Raw genomic sequence first — 23,083 nt, forward strand, 5'->3', positions numbered from 1 at the left:
AGGAAAGAAAGAAGGAGAGGAAAGAGGAAAGGAAAGGAAAGGAAAGGAAAGGAAAGGAAAGGAAAGGAAAGGAAAGGAAAGGAAAGGAAGTCTTGTTTCTTTGTAAATTGAACATGAAGATCTAAAGAAAGATTCAAAGCATAAAGAGCTGAGTGTGGTGAAAAGCCTACGTAGGGCCCAGCTTTGTTGATCCAATATGGTCTTTTTTTCTTTACTTCTTTATGGCTGTTGTGTTTCATTGTTCTCTGAAATGCAGAGATTTGGGGAGCAAGGAAAAAGAGTTTCTCTCTCTCTCTCTCTCTCTCTCTCTCTCTCTCTCTCTCTCTCTCTCTTTCCCTCCCTCCCTCCCTCCCTCCCTCTTTCTCTTTTAAATGATGAGAGAAAAGAAATCTGGCTTGTTGAGTCACCACACCAGGCATTAAACAAAGCTAATTTTAAACAGGTCAGAGTTCACCCATTCCCTCTGGAATTTAGGAGTCTCATGCGTTAAGAGAAAAGGGTCAGAGTTGATGGCCTGCTACAATTTTTTGCATGCTTTCCCTCAAGAACCACCACCCAGTTTAGGATTAGCATGAGGTCGACGAGGCTGGCACTTCGGTGTCTGGGTTAAAAATGTTTTGAAGCAGCAAATATACACTCGGTATGGAAACGAGAATCCCTGGGAGCTTTCGTATTCAAAAATGTGTGAGCTCCGAGCAGGCACGGCGATGTAATTTAGGGCAATGCATGCTTCATAGCTTTGGAGAATATTGCTTCCTGTAAATGTTACTTCGGCGGAGGGGAGCAATTTGAGAAAAGATGCCATTCTTGTTTTACATTGGAAAAACTTAAGAATAAATAAAAGGAGGCTCCGGTCGGAGTGGGGAGCAGGAAGGAAGCGAACAGGCAGAAAAGTACAGGCAGACCTGACTCCTGAAGAGCTCCGGACGGGCTGCAGGTGATGGGAAGGAGCACCATTGGTGGACAAAGGCAAAGAAAGTGGAAGGGAAGAGAAAGGACCACAGTAGGTAGGTATGCTCCGTGCTGGCTGTGAATATTTTTTCTCTGGGAAGGGGAGGCTGTTTAAATCACCTTAGCCTGTTGTGGACTTGGTGTGGGGGAACCAGTTGACTGCCAATGGCAAAAATGCAATTGGAGTGATGGAAAAGAGAGGAGGAAAACAGAGTTGTCCCAAACGGTGTTAGGCAATGGGTATTTTTTTAAACCTGATCCCAGGTTTTGAAATATATCCAAGACAATCTAGCTTTTTTGGTCTAGTCTAGCAAGAGATGTGAAATTGTGGAATTAATATCTACAAGTGTATATTGTGTGTTGATCTTAAGGAGTGCAACCAAAATGTCTGTCTGTCTGTCTTCCTTCCTTCCTTCCTTCCTTCCTTCCTTCCTTCCTTCCTTCCTTCCTTCCTTCCTCTCTCCTTCCTCCCTTCCTTCCTTCCTTCCTTCCTTCCCTCTTTCTCTTTCTTTCTCTCCTCTGTCTGTCCATCCAGCCCTCTTTCTTTCTCTCTCTTTTCTCCTTCCTTCCTTCCTTCCTTCCTTCCTTCCTTCATTCATTCCTTCCTTCCTCTCTTTCCTTCCTTCCTTCCCTCTTTCTCTTTCTTTCTTTTTCTCCTCCCTCCCTTCCCTCCCTCCCTCCCTCCTTCCTTCCTTCCTTCCTTCCTTCCTTCCTTCCTTCCTTCCTTCCTTCCTTCCTTCCTTCCTTCCCAGTCCTAGAAAGAGAAAAGTGCATTAAATGCAAAGAGCACAGTTCCCTTGTTTCTAATAATAACATGGAAATTATTTTAACATACCACTCCATTCCCTTTCACGGATACGTTACAAGTTGCCTCAACAAACAGGTAATTTGAAAGACTGAAGAGGAAAAGCAAAGCCTTTCCTTGAGAGGCTTTAAGGTTGGTTTATGTTTAACCCGATGCCGTCCTTTAAGTGCATTATACACTCTGTTGTATTGCTTTCATGTTGTCTGCTTAAAACCTCTTCTGTTAAGGATAGGAAAGTTGCAAAACCAACGAACTTGATGTATTGTTTTACTCAAGAGCGGAGGAAATTAGCCATGCTGTTTGCATTTAAAAAAAAAATTAAATAATGGATAGAAAAAGCGTGATGACATCTAATCAATGATGACCTCCTGGGCACCTCTTTCAGATTCCTCCAAAGCATTTGGTGAATCTTTTCTAGAGTTAAATGTAGATCTTGAGTTGTCTTTTACTTGAGAGTCTCTTTTTCACGAACAATTCTGGTCGAATGGAGAGAGAGCAATCTTAAAACTTGGAATTTTGCAAAGTTTTGCAAATTTGCAGAAACCGAAACAGTTTCTGTACATCAAGCCTTTCAAAATATTCAGAAAAGGCCCTTGAGAAGTAGCTGACCTTTTTGCTGGTAGATCTAAACAAATCTGCAACCCTGACCGCCAGCATTTGCTTCCCTTTTGCCAAGTCGTCTAAAAACACCTCTTGGATTGCATCTTAGCTGCTCATTTCTCTTTAAAATATTGTTATTTTGACGTGTGCATGGGTATACGGGTATATCTGTAATGTTTAAATTTTAATTTGGATTTATGTACTTTGCATAGTTATTTCTGAATGTAGCGGTGGCTATAGGAAAAAATACTGTAAAAACAACTTGAGTTTATAACATTTCAGTTAAGTGAGCGGAGTACAGAAAACGAAAACGGAATGATTTATTTAATGCAGAGTTTTGGTTTTGAATTAGAATTAATTCTGTACGTAAGAGAAAATTTCTCCTTCCCAACTTGTCAAGCCACTTACAGCCCTACCTTCTCAAATAACAACCCACTCAGTTGACCTCGCTTCAAAGTATGCCCACTTTCATCTACAGCCTATTCACAGCAATTGCTGGAAAGGTTTCTGTTCTTTCTGTGCAACTTCACTTATCAGGAGTGAATCTCACTAACTGGATTAATGTTATGCTAACAATGTACAGTTTATTCTAATAACAGCTTGTTAAATAAGCCACAGCATCTGGATTCATGTATTATACTAAACCATATAGGGTCTCCTGCAGGCGGTTCCAGCTCTGTTATTCTGTTATAAAACTGTGAGCCTAGTTAACACATGAATAGAACATTCTGCTAAAGAATTGTTTTCTAGATAATAATTGTAGCTTTTATACAAGCCTTGGTGGCGCAGCAGACTAAAGCACTGTTAAGTAGCACCAGCTGCCTGCAATTATTGCAAGTTCAAATCTCACCAGGCTCAAGGTTGACTCAGCCTTCCATCCTTCCGAGGTAGGTAAAATGAGGACCCGGATTGTGGGGGCAATAAGCTGACTTTGTATAAAAAAAGAACACCGCTGGGGGGGGGGGGGGGCGAAAGCCCTACTAAGCAGGTATATACAAAAGTATGAAGGCTATTGCTTAACGCATTGTAAGCCGCCCTGAGTCTCCGGAAAAGGGCGGCATATAAATCGTACCAATAAATAAATAAATAAATAAATAAATATATGTAATACAATACATGCACACATAGATAGATAGATAGATAGATAGATAGATAGATAGATAGATAGATAGGGCAGGGCAGGGCAGGGCAGGGCAGGGCAGGGCAGGGCAGGGCAGGGCAGGGCAGGGCAGGGCAGAAAATAAAAAATAAAATAAAATAAAATAATAAATAAAATAAAATAAAATAAAATAAAATAAAATCAGAGTTGGAAGGGACCTTGGAGATATTCTAGCCAACCCACTGCTTAGTCAAGAAACCCTACACCACTTCAGACAAATGGTTATCCAACATCTTCTTAAAAACTTCCAGTGTTGGAGAATTCACAACTTCTGGAAGTTTCTCCTTAGTTCTAGGTTGCTTCTCTCCTTGATTAGTTTCCACCCATTGCTCTCTCTCTCTCTCTTTGTGTGTGTGTGTGTGTACAAACATACACACACACACACACACACACATATACTGTCTGTCTGTCTGTCTGTCTGTTTACCTATCCACCCTGTTCCCCCCCAAATAGATCCCCTGATAATAAGTCCAATCAGACTTTTGAGCGCATGGCAATAAGGCCAAGCACTTACTTCAGGGTTTAAAAAAATATAAGACAGGGTCTTCTTTTCGGGGAAACATGGTACCTACCTACCTACCTACCTATTTCTCCCTCTCCCTCTCCCTCTCCCTCTCCCTCTCTCTCTCAATCTCTATCTCTATCTCTATCTATCTATCTTTACAGTTGGTGCAAAATAACAGTCAGTCAATTTCTCTGTTGCACAGCAAAAATGAAACTCCGGTGATGCATCATTCTGCAGACATATGCCGATATACGGTAAAAGGCACCAACCTTCAAACCACATTTAATCAGGACTTTTATGCTGCTTAGAACAGCCACTGTTTTTTTAGGGAGAGATTGATTAACCCCCCCTCCTTTTTTTTAAAAGGGCAGTAAGATGGACGAGGAGAGTTTCTTACAGCCTTGTTGGAGATGGGGTGTGGGGGGGGGGGGCAGGATTATGATCAGGATTGCTGGAACACTGCAGAGTAGTAGGAGGCAGACCAGAAGTGGGTTTCAGCAGGTTCTGACCAGTTCTGGAGAACCAGTAGCGGAAATTTTGAGTTGTTTGGAGAACCAGTAGTAAAAATTCTGACTGGCCCCATCACCATCTATTCTCTGCCTATCAAGTCCCAGCTGATCGGAAGGAAATGGGGATTTTGCAATAACCTTCCCCTGGAGTCAGGTGAGAATGGAGATTTTGCAGTATCCTTCCCCTGGAGTGGGATGGAAATGGGGATTTTGCAGTATCCTTCCCCTGCCACGCCTACCAAGCCATGCCATACCCACCAAGCCACAGCCACAGGACCGGTAGTAAAAAATTTGAACCCCACCACTGAGGCAGACCCCTGCCCCAAGAAATATAAAAATGAAAAATGGTCCCAGGAAAAAAAAATTGGGAGACTAGATAGACAGTTCTTCGAGATTTAGGAAAAGCGATAGGGAATATGGCTTGGGTACAGGGTTTATTTATTTATTTATTTATTTATTTATTTATTTATTTATTTATTTATTTATTTATTTGTATCCCGCCTTTATTATTTTTACAATAACTCAAGGCAGCGAACATATCCAACATACCTTCCTCCTACTGTTTCCCCCATAACAACAATCCTGTGAGGTGAGTTTGGCAGAGACTGAGTGACTGGCCCAAAATCACCTAGTTGGCTTTCATGGCTAAGACAGAACTAGAACTCACAGCCTCCTGCTTTATCGCCTGGTGCCTTAACCACGAGACTAAATTGGCTCCCTATAGTACAGTAACATAGTACAGGAATCTGTGGTTTTATTTGCAGATTTCATTTTTAAAGAGTGCACATTTAAGGGCCAAACTACCCTTGGTTCATTTTTCTTGTTTTTTCGTGCTTGCATCAATCTTTTTTTTTCCCCTGGAAGAAAAGGTCAAAAGACTCAGGCGGATGGTGTACTGATGCCATTGTCTCGCAGCAGAGGAAAATATGACTTTCCATGACATTGGAAGTGCATTTGAAAAGGGGGCATTTGATGCCTGGAAACAATCCTAACCAAAGTGGAGCGTCTTACCTGTTCCTGGGTAGGCTCTGGATTAGTTATAATCAGGGTGGATTTGATTTAAATCGAATTGATTTAAATCACAATTTAAATCATGATTTAAATCACTAGTAAAAAGGCTTGATTTAAATCAACTCGATTTAAATCATAATTTTTAAAGAGCAACTGTCATCTCTGCTACTCCTTTGACCCACTGTTGACTCACCGATAGTCCCAGTGTTGCAGAATATACAGCCTCATGCTACATAACTAAGCTCCATTTCATGCTGAATAAACTAAATTATTTATGTATCTTAAATAGAAAACTATCTTACGATAGATTTTTACCCCAAAAGTTTTTTATTAAAATAAATTTGATAAAAATCAAAAAAATCCGATTTAAATCAAAAAAATCTGATTTAAATAAAAAAAATCTGATTTTTTTGATATTTTTTTTTAAAAAATCATTGATTTTTATCCACCCTGGTTATAATCTGAGATTTGCAGATTTACTGCTGTCCTTATCTGGGAGGAGGGAGGCGGGAAGCAATTTCTATTTCAGTCTAAGGCAGAATTATTCAGGTTTGGCAGCTTTGAGATATTGGACTTCAACTCCCAGAATTCCATGGTGCTAAGGAATTCTGGGAGTTGGCTGGGGAATTCTGGGAGTTGAAATGCACAGATCGTTTTCACTTTTTTTTAAAAAAAATAAAGATTTTCTTCAATCGTTCATAAAAATAATTAAAAAAGGAGTTTACACATCTTAAAATGGGTAAGGTTAAGAAACCCTGTTCTAAGGGAACTGGGTTGATTGGCAGTTGCCTTTTCTGTCATCTATACTCTTTGCAAATTTAAACAAGTGTGGACTTCAACTACCAGTGAGTATGGATGGCTGTGGAAGTCTGGGAGTTGAAGTCCACTCATCTTAAAATGGCTTAAGGTTGAACAACATTGCTGTTTCTCAACTAAGTTTGACATTGAGCTTGGCTACCTGAGTATGTGGTGTAGTATGTTGATTGTTGTTGGCAGTTCTTAGTACACCTAGGTTACTGTTTATGTTGACCTACACTTATATCTCTTCCTGTGGGATGGGTTTTGCCTTTTGTTTGTTTTGTATAGAAATTCCTGTGAGCTGCCCAGAGTCATGTATTTGAAGTGGTTGACGATATAAATTGATTGATTGAATGAATGAATGAATAAATGAGTGAATGATTGAATGAAAGATCTTCTTTGATGTCCTTCAAAGCCAATACAATGCAAAGGGAGGAAAAAATATGTACGACAGGATAATTAATATATAATGAGTGTGTGTGTGTATGTATATATAGATATAGATCTATAGATCTACAGATCTACAGATCTCTCTCTCTCTCTCTCTCTCCCTATCTATCTATCTATCTATCTATCTATCTGATAATTAAGCCAGGGCTTAATTAAGCCAGGGTCTGAACTATAAAATATGTTCATGTAGTATATATCAGAGGTGGTCATCCTTTGAGAGCTGTATGCAACGAAATTTCATTTTAATGTATACCTATTAGTGTACATTCAAACTGATAATAAAGTTATTCTAATATGGAAGACCATGGGATGATAGCAAAGAAATATATTTTATAACTCCTTATAACTATCTGAGACTGTGTGGAATTTTGCTGGCTAGATCCGGTAGCCCTGTTTGAAGAAAATTTTATATAAATAGATAATTGCAACTTGGCTTGTTCCGTTAGTAGAAGACAGTTTAGTCCGGAGCAACCCGGGTGAGCTCCCTTACCTGATCTGTCTCTAGAGGATTTATGGCTGATTGATCTATAAAGCATTTATGGCTGATTTGTCTACACAGCATAACATGGACTCCTTCCCTGACATTCTGGTTCTCTGCATCTTAATGAGAGGAGGGCATAGATATATATTTATACTTAAAACTCACAACTTCTGGAATGACAGCTTTGGAAACTAAGATTGCTTGAAGTCTGCGATGCTGAGGCATGAAAGTTGCGATATCACCAGAGACCTCTTCAAGAGAAGTGATTCATAACTTGCAAATTACTAGTTTATTTATAGCTCCGAACAGGTTTGTTATGTTCAAGGAGCTGCGGAACGGGAGGAAGACTTTGATTCTAATCGGCTTGGTTGAGTTTGTGTTGTGGTGAGGGCAGGGGTGGGCTTCCAAAATTTTAGCAAGGGGTTCTCTGCCTGGTTGCTGGGTGGGCGTGGCCACAGTGTGCATGACCTAGTTGGCCTCCTGCACCATGGCGAGGGGGGCGTTTTGGCCCTCCCCGGGCTTCAGAGGCTTTCCTCTAGCCTCTAGGAGGGCGAAAACAGCCTCCCCAGGCTTCGGAGGCCCTCTGGAGGCTGGAAACGAGCCCGTTTCCGACCTTCCCAAACCTCTGGTAGGCCTGTTTTTCACTCTCCCCGAGCCTCCGTGCATGTCCTGCACTTATCTGCATACAAAATGGGCCGCGTGGGGCAGTGGTGGGTTTCAAAAATTTATACTACCGCTTCTGTGGGCGTGGCTTGGTGAACATGGCAGGGGAAGGATGCTGTAAAATCTCCATTTCCTCCCGATCAGCTGGGACTCGGGAGGCAGAGAATAGATGGGGACGGGGCCAGTCAGAATTTTTACTACCGGTTCTCCTAACTACTCAAAATTTCTGCTACAAAAAATTATCTGCTACAACGTCCTACCTGTCAATGACTACTTCAGCTTCCACTGCAATAATACACGAGCACACAATAGATACAAACTCAAGGTAAACCACTCCAAACTCGCTTGCAGAAAATACGACTTCAATAACAGAGTGGTAAATGCCTGGAATGCACTACCTAATTCTGTGGTTTCTTCCCCAAACCCCCAAAACTTTAACCTTAGACTGTCTACTGTTGACCTCACCCCATTCCTAAGAGGTCTGTAAGGGGCGTGCATAAAGGCACCAGAGTGCCTACTGTCCCTGTCCTACTGCCCCCATTTATTCGTACCCATTTCCTGTATTCATATCCATGTTTTATACTTATTCCTGCTAACTCGTACATGTTTGACAAACCAAAAAAATAAATAAAATAAATAAATTGTATGGCTTCCTATCTTGTGCCAATTCTCAGAGAAGGCTACTTAAGATAGGGCTAAATGAGAAAATGCAGCCTAAGATTAAATAAAGTTATATAGAGTCAGTTTGGTGTAGAGGTTAAAGCACCGGGCTAGAAACCCGGTGCGACTGGGTTCACAGAGACTGTGAGTTTTAATCTTGCTTTAAGCATGAAAGCTTGATGGGTGTCTTTGGCCCAATCACCAGGAGACTGGGAGTTCTAGTTCCACCGTAGGCAGGAAAACTGGATGGATGGTTTTGGCTCAGTCGCTGTCTCTCAGCCCAGCCCACCTCATTGAGTTGTTGTTGTTGTGGGGAAAATAGGAGGAGGAAGGAGCATTATATATGTTCACCACCTTAAGCTACATATAAAGTAATAAAGGCAGGGGGGAGGGGAAATTCAAATAAATAAAATGGCAGCTGTGTGAATGAGTTTGAAGAGCATACGCTACAAAGAGAGGTCTTGAAACAAGACCAGGTAAGGATATGTTTAAATTGCCGCAGCTTGTTTTCATCTCAGTCCTCTCTATGCAAATACGGAGTGTGTAGGAGAAAAACCACACAACCTAGGGTGACCACAGAGAAGTGGGAGCATCCATCCGAAGCGTCGCAATTGAATTTCATCTGGTTTGTCCATATTTATCATTTGATTTTTTAAAAGATTCACAGCTGTTAATTGGAAAGCGCGTGAGACTTTCCTCTTATATTCCAATTTCCTGAAAGTTTCGTTGCTGAGGGAAAAAGTCTCCAGGTACTTTACATTTCTTTTCAAATATATTTTGGCACCGATCGTTGCATTTTATGGCTGGAAGAGAGGAACTTAGGTAGATGCCAGAAACACCCGGATTTCTTTTATCACATAGGACAGTGTTTCTCAACCTCCGCCATTTTAAGAGGCGTGGACTTCAACTCCCAGAATTCCCCAGCCAGCTGTTGTGGCTCCGTTATCTGAGCCTGTGTCATGGGCAGGAGAGGACTCCGAGAGTGAAGGAGAGGAGTTGGCAAGGCCTCCCTCTCCAGGACCCTCCTCTCTGGCAATGCCTTCGGTGTCCGCCGAAGGGCAAGAGATAGGGCCAGGGCCAAGCACGTCCACGCAGCCACAGATGGACAGTGATGAGGGTAATGAGTTTTGGCTGGATCCATGTCAGCGTCGCAGAGATAAGCGTGCGCAACAGAAGAAAAGGCGTGCCTGAGATTAGGCTGAGTCACTGGACCACACCCCACAGAATATAAATGGGAGTGTGGTGGCCAGACAAACCTTGTGACGAACAAAGCTGAAAGCTTCCACGCCATTCTGCATTGCTGGACTTTTTGCTTTAGACTTTGCTGGATTATCTCTGGACTTGATTGACTCCGTAATTATTGAGCTGTTTCTTTTGATGCATCAGAAGTGGGGAGAAGTTATCTCTCCTCTTCGTAAATAATAAACTCTTGGCAGTCAGCCACTAGGTTGTTGCCAAGTTCCGTTATCATAAGGAAAAGGATTTTGCCGGCTGGTTTGGTCTTTAACTCTTGAACGTCTGTTGGTGTGTGTGGGTGTGGTTGGGGACAGAACACCAGCATAGAATTCTGGGAATTGAAGTCCACGCCTCTTTAAATGGCTGAGTTTGAAAAACACTGGCATAGGATGATATAAAAATCAGACAGTGGGGCAGGGAAGGAGGTGGCTTGTTGTTAACTCCACAAAGTTTTAAGTTTAAGGGAAAGCGCAGATATTTACATTAATGCATTCTCTTTGCTGCTGTGAATGTCTCAGGTGGCACCTTGTGTTGCCGTGGTAGGAAACGTTGCCCGAGGCCATTCACAATGAAACGGTGATAACTACTGAAGTGTCATTTGTTCCTTATGATACACAATACCAAGAACAACAAAGTTAGAAATATATACCTTAATGAAAGAATCAAAGCCCAGGCTTAAAGAAATACATGCAGGAGTGTCCACAACAAATTTCCGAAAAAGTCTAACAGCCTTTTTGGAAAAAAGTCTTAACAGCCATGACTGAGTGATCAAAATGCCCATTTTTTAAAAAAATGTGCACCAAAACATGAAGCGTTTTGATGACACCACACTGTGGCTACCATGTTGCTTTCTTTGATTATGGATTACAGATACCGTGTTTGGTTTTTAAAAGTCACGCAGGATGAATTTCTGGCTTCTGAGCTGGCTGCAGACTGCAAAGATGTTGGATTAGGCCTTCAGTCTTTTTTGGAGGGGTTAGCCTCTGATGCCATGTGCCTCTGTTGTTTTGGGTCAAAACCACAACTATTCCTACTAAGGGCAATGTTGTTGTTCAGTTGCTAAATTGTGTCCATCTCTTGTCAACCCTATTTATTTATTTATTTATTTATTTATTTATTTATTTATTTACTTACTTACTTACTTACTTACCTACTTACTTACTTACTTACTTACTTACTTACTTACAATATTTCTATGCCGCCCACTCTCCGAGGACTCTAGGCGTCTTACAACAATCGACAGTATACTAAATAGCATATTGCCCCCAACAATCTGGGTCCTCATTGTACCCACCTCGGAACGATGGAAGGCTGAGTCAACCTTGAGCCAGTGAGATTTGATCTGCTGATCTAGCAGTCAGCTGAAGTAGCTGCAGTACAGCACTCTAACCACTGCGCCACCTTGCAGTGCGGCACCTATGGACCGTAGCATGCCAGGCCCCCAGGCCCTCTGCTAAGTCCCACTTATTGGCATCCTTATTATGATTATTCTGTTGCTTTGCATGTAGAGAGAGCTTTTGCACTGGAGACAAATTCCTTGTGTGTCTAACCACACTTGGCCAATAAAGTATTCTATTCTATTTTGTCCAAATTCATGTTCATTGCGTGGATGACACTGTCTAACCGTCTCATCCTCTGCCCTCCTTCTGCCTTCCATCTTTCCCAACATCAGAGCATTTTCCAAGGAGTTCTCCAGTGGTGGGAGTCGCATTTTGTTACTATCGGTTCATTGCGCGTGCATGCACTCGCTTTGTGTATGTGCGTGCCTGGTTCGCACATACGCCTGCCTTCCGTGCATTCACTTTGCTTGTGTGTGCATCTTCTGCGCATGCGCCTGGCCTCAAAAACATGCCTAAATAGGATGGCATAGAGCCGGGGCGGGTGGGCGACGATTTCCACTACCAGTTCAAGCGAACCGATTCGAACTGGCTGAATAACACCTCTGGAGTTCTCTCTTCCCATTTGTTGATCAAGTATTTGAGCTTCAGCTTCAGGATCTGTCCTTCTAAAAAACAGTCAGGTTGATTTCTTTTAAGATTGGCAATGGTAATGATAATATGACAATGAATCACACAGAAGAAATCTGTTTCCTTGCTTTTGCTTCTTAGCAGATCTTCCGGGCACCACCCAAGCCGATAGGGTCCAGTTGGCAAGCCTGCAAATTATGCTATAATTTGTGTAAATTATCTAGTACAGATACATCTCAAACACTCTACACAATGTGCCTCTGAGTCAGTTTTTGACTCTTGCCGACTGCTTGAATTAGTCCTTGCACTTTTCTTGGCAAGGTTTTGTGGAAGTGGTTTGTTTTTGCCTACTTCTTCTTCCTAAGGCTGAGATTGAGAGACTGCCCGAGGTCACCCAACTGGCTCTGGGTCTAAGGTAGGACTAGAATTCACAGTCTCCTGATTTCTAGCGTGGTGCCTTAGCTGTTACACCAAGTTTACTTAATTTGCTTAATTTAATTTATTTAACATACATGTTTCCATCAAAATTTAGATTTTTCTTTTTTTTCCCCCTAAGAACCAGCACAACTACTGTTGTTTCGACTACCTGGCTGACTCTAATGTGATTTGTTTGGTTTTTGGTTCAGTGGGTTGTCTGAATGCATTTGTTAGCATTTGTAAACCCTGGTTTGCACTATGATTTTGCACTATGTCCAAACCCAGTTCCTTTGGAGTTTATTGAGTAAGCCTGCTTAATTAAAGTATGAATTAATGTGAAGTTCTATCCATGTTACTATCGCTTGGAGGCTGAATTTGTATTAATGCAACCCAAACAGTTGCAATTGTTTGGATCAGTTTGTGTGTTTACTTTCAAGTTTGGGATGGGGTAACATCTGGAGATTCTTTTGTTAACAATCAGATATTTTCAAAGTCTGGGAGATGAGACTCAGAAAATCTCATATCCCAGACTTTCCCAAAATTTCCTAAATCTAATCTAAAATTTTGCATTAAATCTTACGATTTTCAGTGCATCGGTTTTGGGTCTTGGATATACATTTTTGTTTTTGTTCTAAATGGCCAATGTTTTGATGGATTGACATGAATTTGGGAAATTCAGCCAAAGCAAAATAGTCAACAAGGTAAGGATAAAATCCTGCATTAACTAACGTGACCTGAGCTCCGGAACTTCTATAATTTCAAGACTCTGTTTGGTTTTTATCGCTTTTGTGTCGTTCTCCGAGGATGGAAATTGGCGTAGAAATGAATGAATCTTTTGTCTAAAGGGGTCAAATGGAAACCTCTGAAAGATTTATGCAACCTTGAGTTGTTCTTAGTTCTGGCAAAGAATCAACCTGAGTATAAGACATCCGGGAAGATGGCTGACTATATTACATACCCGGAGAGAGATCTGTGAAGGATTTTTCCCTGTGGTGTAGCTCTTTTGCTTTTTAACTGAAGGGACTGACATCCCTTATGACCACCCAGCCAGGGTGTCTCGAAGAATTTCCCCTTGGAACCCTCTGTCTTTTGTAAATTAGAATATTATTAGAATAGAATAGAATAGAATAGAATAGAATAGAATAGAATAGAATAGAATAGAATAGAATAGAATAGAATAGAATAGAATAGAAAATATGGAATGGAATGGAATGGAATGGAATGGAATGGAATGGAATGGAAAAGAATAAAAACAGAAACAAATTAGAAGAGAAGAGAAGAGAAGAGAAGAGAAGAGAAGAGAAGAGAGCAGAGCAGAACAGAACAGAACAGAACAGAACCAGATTAGAACAGAACAGAACAGAACAGAATAGAATAGAAAACTTTATTTGGCCAAGTGTGATTAGACACACAAGGAATTTGTCTCCAGTACAGAAGTTCTCAGAGTACATGCAAAGCAACAGTAAAAATATAGGAAAGTGAATCTCAGAAAAGGAAGCAGAGGAAAAGAAAGAGAAGAAGAAGAAAAGCAGCAATTCATATCTGGTCTTCCTTAAACAAAACTTCCATTCTCCACTCTGCACCCTCCCGCTCGGAAAGTTTTTATTCTTTGTGTGCATTTTATAGTTTTCCAAAACTCTGGTCTACAATTGCACATTACTGTTTTAAAAGCAGTTTCCATCTGCCCGGGATTGTGGCAGGCTGGAAATACATTGTAGGAAGATAATGCACAAAATGTACCCAAATGCATTGAGTTTTATAGATCCATAATAGAGCATGTAAATGATTCCGACTAAGCTTTCGCAGGAGACAAGGTGAATGCTGTGAGTGCTCGCGATGAATAATGCAGAACCCTTGGCTAAATCTTAATGATTCCATTGAGATTCCATGAGATCCAGTTGTGTCTGGAACTCACAACGACTTGGTGGAGCTCCCACAGGTCACCCCTTTCTGCATCAAAAACCCACGTTTTTCTTAAAAGGAAAAAGGCTTGGCACTCGTGGATAAACTCCTGTAGAAGAAATCTATGCATTTCCATCAAGGGTGTGCAAGAGAATTTCCTGAAAGTTGGTGTTTAGTAGAACTAATAGCCCTTAAATGGGTTTAGAGCAGGGGTGTCAAACTCAATTTCATTGAGGGCCGCATCAGGGTTGTGTCTGACATCGGAGAGGCGAGGGGGCATGGCCAGCTCAACATCACTCGTGTCAGGGGCGCCTTTGGTGGGCCGAGCGCTCTGCCAGCGAAAAGGGGCTCCCGAGCTCCGTTTCCAGCTGCAATGACCTCCTACAACCCTCTGCCAGGGAAAACGGAGCCCAGGAGGGCCACAGGCCAAGCTCCGTTTTCCCTGGCAGAGACATCACCAGCCGGTCCTTCGCTGTTTCCAGGGCAGCCCCGTCGGCCAGATCTAAACACCCTGGCAGGCTGGTCCCTGGGTCTTGAGTTTGACACCCCTGGAATACTCCAGCAGTCATCCAAAAAACACGGTCGTTAAGTGAATCTGGCTCCCCCATTGACTTTGCTTATCAGAAGATCCCAAAAGGGGATCACATGACCCCACCAGCAACCATCATAAATAGAACCAATTGCCAAGCATCTGAATTTTGATCACGTGACCACGGGGATGCCGCAATGGTTGTAAGCGTGAAAAACGGTCATAAGTCCCTTTTTTCAGATGGGCGTTGTAACTTCAGATGGTCACCAGGGTGGATAAAAATCAATGATTTTTTTGATTTAAATCGGATTTTTTTTTTAATTTTTATCGAATTTATTTTAATAAAAAACTTTTGGGGTAAAAATCTATCGTAAGATAGTTTTCTATTTAAGATACATAAATAATTTAGTTTATTCAGCATGAAATGGAGCTTAGTTATGTAGCAGGAGGCTGTATATTCTGCAACACTGGGACTATCGGTGAGTCAACAGTGGGTCAAAGGAGTAGCAGAGATGACAGTTGCTCTTTAACAATTATGATTTAAATCGAGTTGATTTAAATCAAGTCTTTTTACTAGTGATTTAAATCAGGATTTAAATCGTGATTTAAATCAACTCGATTTAAATCAAATCCACCCTGATGGTCACTAAATGAACTGTCGTAATTCAAGGACTACCCTGTGTAAGCAGTTGGCCTGGACCGCTCAGCCCCACAGCCTGATCCCTGAGCTGCTTTTCCAAGGTATTCAAACAATTTACTCCTTGTTACAACCGCATGGCTTCCGCGACCTCTGTGAACTGCAGCCCTTGTAAGTTGCTTGCCATGTGTATGCTTGACATGAGAACAAGCGTTTTTCCCTACGGTACAAAGGAGCAAAAGGTCAGTCCTTGCAGAGAACAATTCTGAAGAAGGAGAAGTATATATAAATTTTCCCCTCTTCCTTTGTCATCTCCACAATTGCTCCCTCCTGGATCCTTCCCTCATCCCCAAGCCGCCTCCTCCATGTCCCTGCTACTTTCCAGGGTCCATTTAAGATACAGAGAGAGAGAGAGAGAGAGAGAGAGAGAGAGAGAGAGACAGACAGACAGACAGACCCTGTTTCCCCGAAAATAAGACGCTGTCTTATATTTTTTTGAACCCTGAAATAAGCACTTGGCCTTATTGCCATGTGCTCAAAAGCCCGATTGGGCTTATTATCAGGGGATGTCTTATTTGGGGGGAAATAGGGTAGATATATAGATCAGAGGTGGGTTTCTGCAGGTTCTGACCAATTCTGGAGAACTGGTAGCGGAAATTTTGAGTAGTTCGGAGAACCGATAGTAAAAATTCTGACTGGCCCCGCCCCATCTATTCTCTGCCTCCCAAGTCCCAGCTGATCAGGAGGAAATGGGGATTTTGCAGTATCCTTCCCCTGGAGTGGGGTGGGAATGGAGATCTTACAGTATCCTTCCCCTGCCATGCCCACCAAGCCACACCCACAGAACCGGTAGTAAAAATTTTGAAACCCACCAGTGATATAGATATAGAGATATAGATATAGAGATGAGAGAGAGAGAGAGATGAGAGAGAGAGGGGGGGGAGATACAGAAAGAGAGAGAGAGACACACACACATACGGAGAGGAAAACGAGAAAGAGGAAAGAATGAGGCATCTTGAGCACACTTTTTTTCTCAGCAGGAAATGCGTATCCATTTTGATACAAAACCTAATGCATCAAAATAAATAAATAAGCAAATAAAAATGAAAATATTCTATCTAGTGGGTGCAGCTCCGTGTCACAAAATTATTATTATTATTATTATTATTATTATTATTATTATTATTATTATTATTATTATTATTATTATTATTGGAATGTTAACCCTTTCCAGATGGAAGTCATGGGGGGGGGAGGGAGGGAGAGGGAGAGAGAGGCTCATTTTAGTGAAATTGAGCATTGCCAGTTAAACAAAATAGACATGGGCTCTCAATTGCTCCATCAGCTCTTGTATGAATGAGATTCTCAGCTGCTGAGAATTTAGAGAGGCAGCCAAAGGCTCTAAATCAGAAGAAAAACTCACATGATCTCCCTTTGTGACTTTGTGGGAAGTAGATTCACTTAACAACCTTGTGATTCAATTAACAGTTGCAGCAAAAAAAAAAAAAAAGTTGTAAAATGACCTGTGACTCACTTAACAAGCGCCTCACTTAGCCACAGAAACTCTAGTCCCAATTGTGGTCATTAAGTTGAAGACTTTCTGTCTGTATTTCACAGTATTCATCATATGCCTTCAACCGCCCCACCCTCCAGGGACTCTCATTGTGTAGAGAAGATTCAAACCAAAACTAGGAATGATACAAGCCGAAATCAGAACCGCAACACAACAGTGTCTTGGGCTAGCCATCCACAATTATCCAAACATGCATTGGTGTTATGCTCACATTAATTCTTCGCCAAAACTAACTAATCTCAAGGTTGCATAAATCATTGAGAGATTTCCATGTTTGACCCCTTTAGAATTTCAGACAAGAGCAAAAAAGAGGATTAGGGGACTGGAGGCTAAAACATATGAAGAACGGTTGCAGGAACTGGGTATGTCTAGTTTAATGAAAAGAAGGACTAGGGGAGACATGATAGCAGTCTTCCAATATCTCAGGGGCTGCCACAAAGAAGAGGGAGTCAAACTATTCTCCAAAGCACCTGAGGGCAGGACAAGAAACAATGGGTGGAAACTAATCAAGGAGAGAAGCAACCTAGAACTAAGGAGAAATTTCCTGACGTTTAGAACAATTAATCAGTGGAACAACTTGACTCCAGAAGTTGTGAATGCTCCAACACTGGAAGTTTTTAAGAAGATGTTGGATACCCATTTGTCTGAAGTGGGTTTCCTGCCTAAGCAGGGGGTTGGACTAGAAGACCTCCAAAGTTCCTTCCAACTCTGTTATTCTATTCTATTCTATTCTATTCTATTCTATTCTATTCTATTCTATTCTATTCTATTCTATTCCATTCCATTCCATTCCATTCCATTCCATTCCATTCCACTATTCAACTGTGTTGCTTCCAACATTGCAAAATTCATGCTTAAAAAGAAGGAAAGTGTGGGGTTCTTAGTGCTCTCTGAGCTTGCTTGTTTTCTTGAGACGTTTCCTTCTCCAAACTAGGTAACTTCATCCATGCTCGTAAGGAGTGGGGTTTGCTCTTAATTTATATTCTAGTGGCTTGCCGTGTCAGTGTTGGTAGGGGTAGTCTTAGAGGTTCTTTGGTTGGGCTGCTTATTGTTAGCTTGTTTGGCAATTCCTTGATTGGGTAATACTTACTTCTTGATTGTTGGTATGATATTAATCTTGGAGTTAATCTATGCTCCTCTGTTAATCTTGGAGTTAATCTATGCTCCTCTGGTCCAGAATGTGTTAGCAGAGGGAACAATAAAGAAGAGCCTTGGTAGTACAGGGGTTTAAGGCACCCTGTTATTAAGCTGGTTATTAAGACCAGCTGCCTGCAATTACTGCAGGGTTCGAATCTCGCCAAGGCTCAAGGTTGACTCAGCCTTCCATCCTTTCTAAGGTAGGTGAAATGAGGACCCAGTTTGTGGGGGCAATAAGCTGACTTTGTATAAATATACAAAAGTATGAAGGCTATTGCTTAATGCATTGTAAGCCGCCCTGAGTCTCCGGAGAAGGGCGGCATATAAATCAAATAAAAAAAAAAAAAAGGTAGCCCCTTGTTACGCCGATGGGCTCCCCTGCTCTCCGAACTGGACTGGATACTCTGGTTTCTGGGTATAACTGAAGGTCATAATCACCTTTAAAGTTTTTCATATTATAGAGCAGTGGTGGCGAACCTTTTACTCACCGAGTGCTGAAGAGGTACGTGCTTTGCGTGTGAGCGTGCTATCCGCATTAATGTGTGGCTCCCTCATGCGCTACACGTGCATGCACACAGCTTTTGCGTGTGCTCCCGTGAGCTGCGCATGCAACTGCATCATCTGCGCATGCACATGGCTTTTCTGTGCGCCCCCATGCACTGCGTGCGCAACCACACCATCTGCACATGCACAGGAGAGCTCTGTAGACCAGCTGGGTTCCCTGATGTGCACCGGAAGCCCAAACATCAGCTGGGGCGTGCGCACATGCGCAGCTGTAGGTAAGTTGGGCGGCAGCTTGCGTGCCAGGAAAGATGGCTCTGCATGCCACCTCAGGCACGCGTGCCATAGGTTCACCATCACAGTTATAGTGCCTGGTTAGGTGAGAAGCAACCTCCAGTAAGAGGTGGGTTGCAGCAGGTTCTGACCAGTTCTGGAGAACCAGTAGCGGAAATTTTGAGTAGTTCTGAGAACCGGTAGTAAAAATTCTGACCGGCCCCGCCCCCATCTATTCTCTGCCTCCCAAATCCCAGCTGATCAGGAGGAAATGGGGATTTTGCAGTAACCTTCCCCTGGAGTGGGGTGGGGAATGGAGATTTTACAGTATCCTTCCCCTGCCATGCCCACCAAGCCACGCCCACCAAGCCAAGCCACACCCACAGAACCGGTAGTAAAAAAATTTGAAACCCACCACTGACTCCAGTCCTTTCTCTGTCTGTTGAGATTAGGCAGAGTGGGTGTGCTACCTGCGATTTCTTTTTTCTCTTTTCTCTTTTGTTGTTGTCTTTTAAATGCATAAATTAAATTAAAATGGTTCCCGGGGCTCTGCTCAGTTTGAAACCCTGAACCTTTGTACATGAATACATCAGCGATACACACACGGAAGAGATTGTACACTGCTGTGACCACCATTTTGGCTTTTTTTTTTTTATGCAAACCTCACTGGCTGTATGTGTTGCCTTTCACCTGGGCAGATGAATGAAAACGTTCTTTGTTCTTTTCAAAACAATCCCTTACTAAAATATTCATTTCCCCCCACCCAAACAGAATACAATATGCAGCTGAAAGAAACATCTTTAGGTTTAATTCAGAACAAGAGCACTCAAAGGCTCCAACTGGTCCAGAATGCGGCCACACGGGTGATTATGGGGGCGACATGGTGCACCCATGTAACACCTCTCCTGTGCGAGCTGCACTGGCTCCCGATGGTCTTCCGGGTGCGATTCAAGGTGTTGGTTACCACCTTTAAAGCACTCCATGGCTTAGGACCGGGGTATATACGAGATCGCCTTCTGCTGCCGATAGCCTCCCACTGGCCAATACGCTCCCACAGAGAGGGACTCCTCAGGGTGCCGTCGGCCAAACAATGTCCTGGGCAGCTGACCACATGGAGTGGAGAGAGAGAGAGAGGTATTTATATCCTCTCTTGGGCTTTGAACTTGAGCTTCCTCTTCCTGTGCAAGAATATGTATTCTATTGGCTGTAGTCAGACTCCCGTGTGGAGTCATGTTTGTCTGAATCAAGTTTGGTTGAACCTTGAGCTGATGTAATGTCCCCAGGTGATTTCGCAATGCAGTGAGCCAGCGGTGGGTTTCCAATATTCTTACCACCGATTCGCCGTGCGCATGCTTGCTTTGCGTGTGCGCCTTCCGTGCATGCACCTGGCCTTCCACGCATGCACCCGGCCTTCCACACATGTGCTTTGCTTGCTCACGTGCCTTCTGCGTGTGTGCCCAGCCTCAAAAACGTGCCTAAATAGGACATAATAGAGCCGGGGCAGGTGGGCGGGCCCATCCGCGATCTCCGCTACTGGTTCGCCCAAACTGGTACGAACCGGCTGTTTACCACCTCTGCAGTGAGCCCTGCTGCTAGATAATCCTATAATGTCCTGGAGTGTCATGTCTTAATCCCATCACTGAAGGAGTTGAAGGTCTTTTGTCTTGTGGATAGGCTGGCCCAGTCCTACTGGGCTATTAACAAAGGTGGGGGCTGCTTTTCAAGAGCATGTTTCTCCTGTAGGGAAATACAATATTCTGCCTTTATAATATTTCTCAAAATATTTCATTTTTCTAGGAGAGGGATGGGTGCTAACTTTCTGCACTGTGTTCTTCTCCTGCAGAGAAAACATAGGAACAAAATTAGAGCTTCTGCCGTGTCCTGTCATGAGTTTGCCTGTGATTTCTTAGAAAAATTTTGAAATCTCAGTAAAAAAAATTTCGGTGACAAATTTTCACCCATTTCCCACACATTTTGCTTGCTCAATTAGCACCTCCGAGTCGATTGCCAGTGTTAGGTGTGAATTCATTAGCAAAACATCAGTGAAGAACCACCCCACTATCTCCCGTTGGAAATATGCGTGAAAAAAATATGTGTGAAAATGTACAGGACAGAAATCTCAACCCTCTTTCTTTTTGTCAAATACGACGAATTTTCTTCATTCTGTTTGTGTCTCACATCAGAAAAGACCCTTATATATTTTTTATATTGTTCCTGGTGACTTGGTTTCATTTATGCCATTTGTTCTCTTGGTGACATTAACGCCCCAATTGATCACTCTTAGTTGGGAAAGAAGAAAAGCATAAAAAAGAGGGGAAGGATTAGAAAAGAGATGGTAGTGAGTGGAGAAGCAGAAGTGAAATGATTTTGGATACCTGCAAAATTATTATTTTTGTCTAAATTTATAACTCTGATGGCGTAGGACAGGTGTGTCAAAACTCGATTTCATTGAGGGCCGCATCAGGGTTGTGTTTGTCCCAGGGGTGGGTTCTACTTACCTTTACTACCAGTTCTCAACAGGATCGCATCAAACGGCACATGCGCAGATCGCCTATGATGACATCTGGGGTGGTGGGCGGAGCCTCTCGCCAGTTTTACTACCGGTTCTTGCGAAACGATCTGAACCGGGGGCAACTCACCACTGGTTTGACCTCGGGGGGCCGGGGTGGATGTGACCAGCACAACGTCACTTGTGTCAGGGACACCTGTGGCGGCCAGAGTGCTTTGCCAGAGAAAACAGGCTCCCGAGCTCCGTTTTCTGCTGATACAGCCTCCTGCAACCCTCTGCCAGCGAAAACGAAGCTCGGGAGGGCCGCGTGGGCCAGTCCTTCGCTGTTTTCCAGGGTGGCCCTGAGGGCCAGATCTAAGGACCCTGTGGGCCAGATCCGACCCCCCCGGGCCTTGACTTTGACACCCCTGGCATAGGAGAAGAGCAGGCAGAGTTGGGCGATGGATTTAAATGTGTCATCAGCTTAAGAGTTGTGTTCCCACAAGCATTCCCAAGCCCCAACCTCTTGTGAATTGCGTTAATTTAGTGTTGAACTTTAATTGACCAGACTCTTGAAGGCCCGAGTATATCTTTTATGCTGCAATCTAGTCGATGGTCCTGATCCTTTGTGCCTGATGTATTCTGCCACTTGTAGTCAAGGCCAGTGTTTCTGAACCTCAGTACATGTTACCGTGTTTCCCCAAAAATAAAACACTGTCTTTTTTTTTTGAACCCCGAAATAAACGCTTGTCCTTATTATAATTATAAATAATAATTATTTTGGGGCGTGTGGAACAAGATGGGGCTCTTCTTGCTGTCTTACCTGATTTCCAGCTCTGTGTTTAAATATTTTCGGGGAGGGCTTATTTTCGGGGGGAGGTTTATTTTAGCACATGCGCTCAAAAGCGCGATTGGGCTTATTATCAGGGGATGTCTTATTTTCGGGGAAACAGGGCAGATGCCGGCTGGGGAATTTTGGGAGTTGGAGTCCAACGCCTGGTCTCTAGACCCTTGCTTTGTGGTCTGGTAATTGAAAGGGATTTTCTCCCTGAAGAACAAAAAATCGAAACTCCTCTGATCTTGACATATGTAGTTGCTGAGAAATTTCTGGACACCTGCAAGATAGTCTCTGGGTATATGTAAAGAGTTCTGGGACTTTTTCGTTCATATAGGATGTTGCATCCTTTCTCTGTTAACCTACTGTGAACTGGAAATGCAGCTAAAGAACATTAAACTCTGCACAGCAAGACCCAGCATGGTAAATAATGGTGTGAAAAAAAGCCCCATTTTCCACTTCCTCAAAGTTGTATTTTCTACTTTTTTTCTATCTTGTGTTGAAGGTAGTTTTTAAAAAAAATATTTTCAGTTTCTTTTTGTGGTGATTTTGAGCTTACTTAATTTTTGGAAGAGTATGGAGGATACCTTTATTTATTTTTTTCATATGTGTGTGTATGTATATATATGTCAGGGGTGAAATGCTACCGATTTGCTCAGGTTCTGGTGAATCGGTAGTAAAAAAAAGCTACCAGTTCAGTTGAACCAGTATTTGCTAGAAAGCAGGAAATCCAGGTTGTCTATTTCACAGGCTTCCCCACTGCTTCAGTTGAAAAAAAATCTAAGCGGCATACAATCACATAATGTTAATATCCCTGTTTGGTCTGGTTATTTTTTCCCCCTTTCATTGTAGTAAAAATTGCACATTGCTGGCAACTGCTGGAGTGGATCTATCTATCTATCTATCTATCTATCTATCTATCTATCTATCTATCTATCTATCTATCTATCTATCTATCTCTATCATCTATCAATCTATCTATCTATCTATCTATCT

At 42.5% G+C, this 23,083-nt stretch overlaps 1 protein-coding gene across 1 annotated transcript in view; it reads left to right on the forward strand.

Annotated features, from left to right (window-relative positions):
- The first annotated feature begins 940 nt into the window (after positions 1 to 940).
- Positions 941 to 23,083, forward strand: part of SOX5 (SRY-box transcription factor 5) — a 1,010,028-nt gene continuing 987,885 nt past the window's right edge. The window contains exon 1 of the mRNA XM_070946983.1: positions 941 to 1,007. The gene's annotated coding sequence lies outside the window, so the exon portion shown is untranslated. The remainder of the gene's footprint in view (positions 1,008 to 23,083) is intronic.

Source organism: Pituophis catenifer, unplaced genomic scaffold, assembly GCF_029215685.1.
Source record: "Pituophis catenifer annectens isolate HBS135680 unplaced genomic scaffold, rPitCat1.0.hap2 SCAF_7, whole genome shotgun sequence".
Taxonomy (NCBI): domain Eukaryota; kingdom Metazoa; phylum Chordata; class Lepidosauria; order Squamata; family Colubridae; genus Pituophis; species Pituophis catenifer.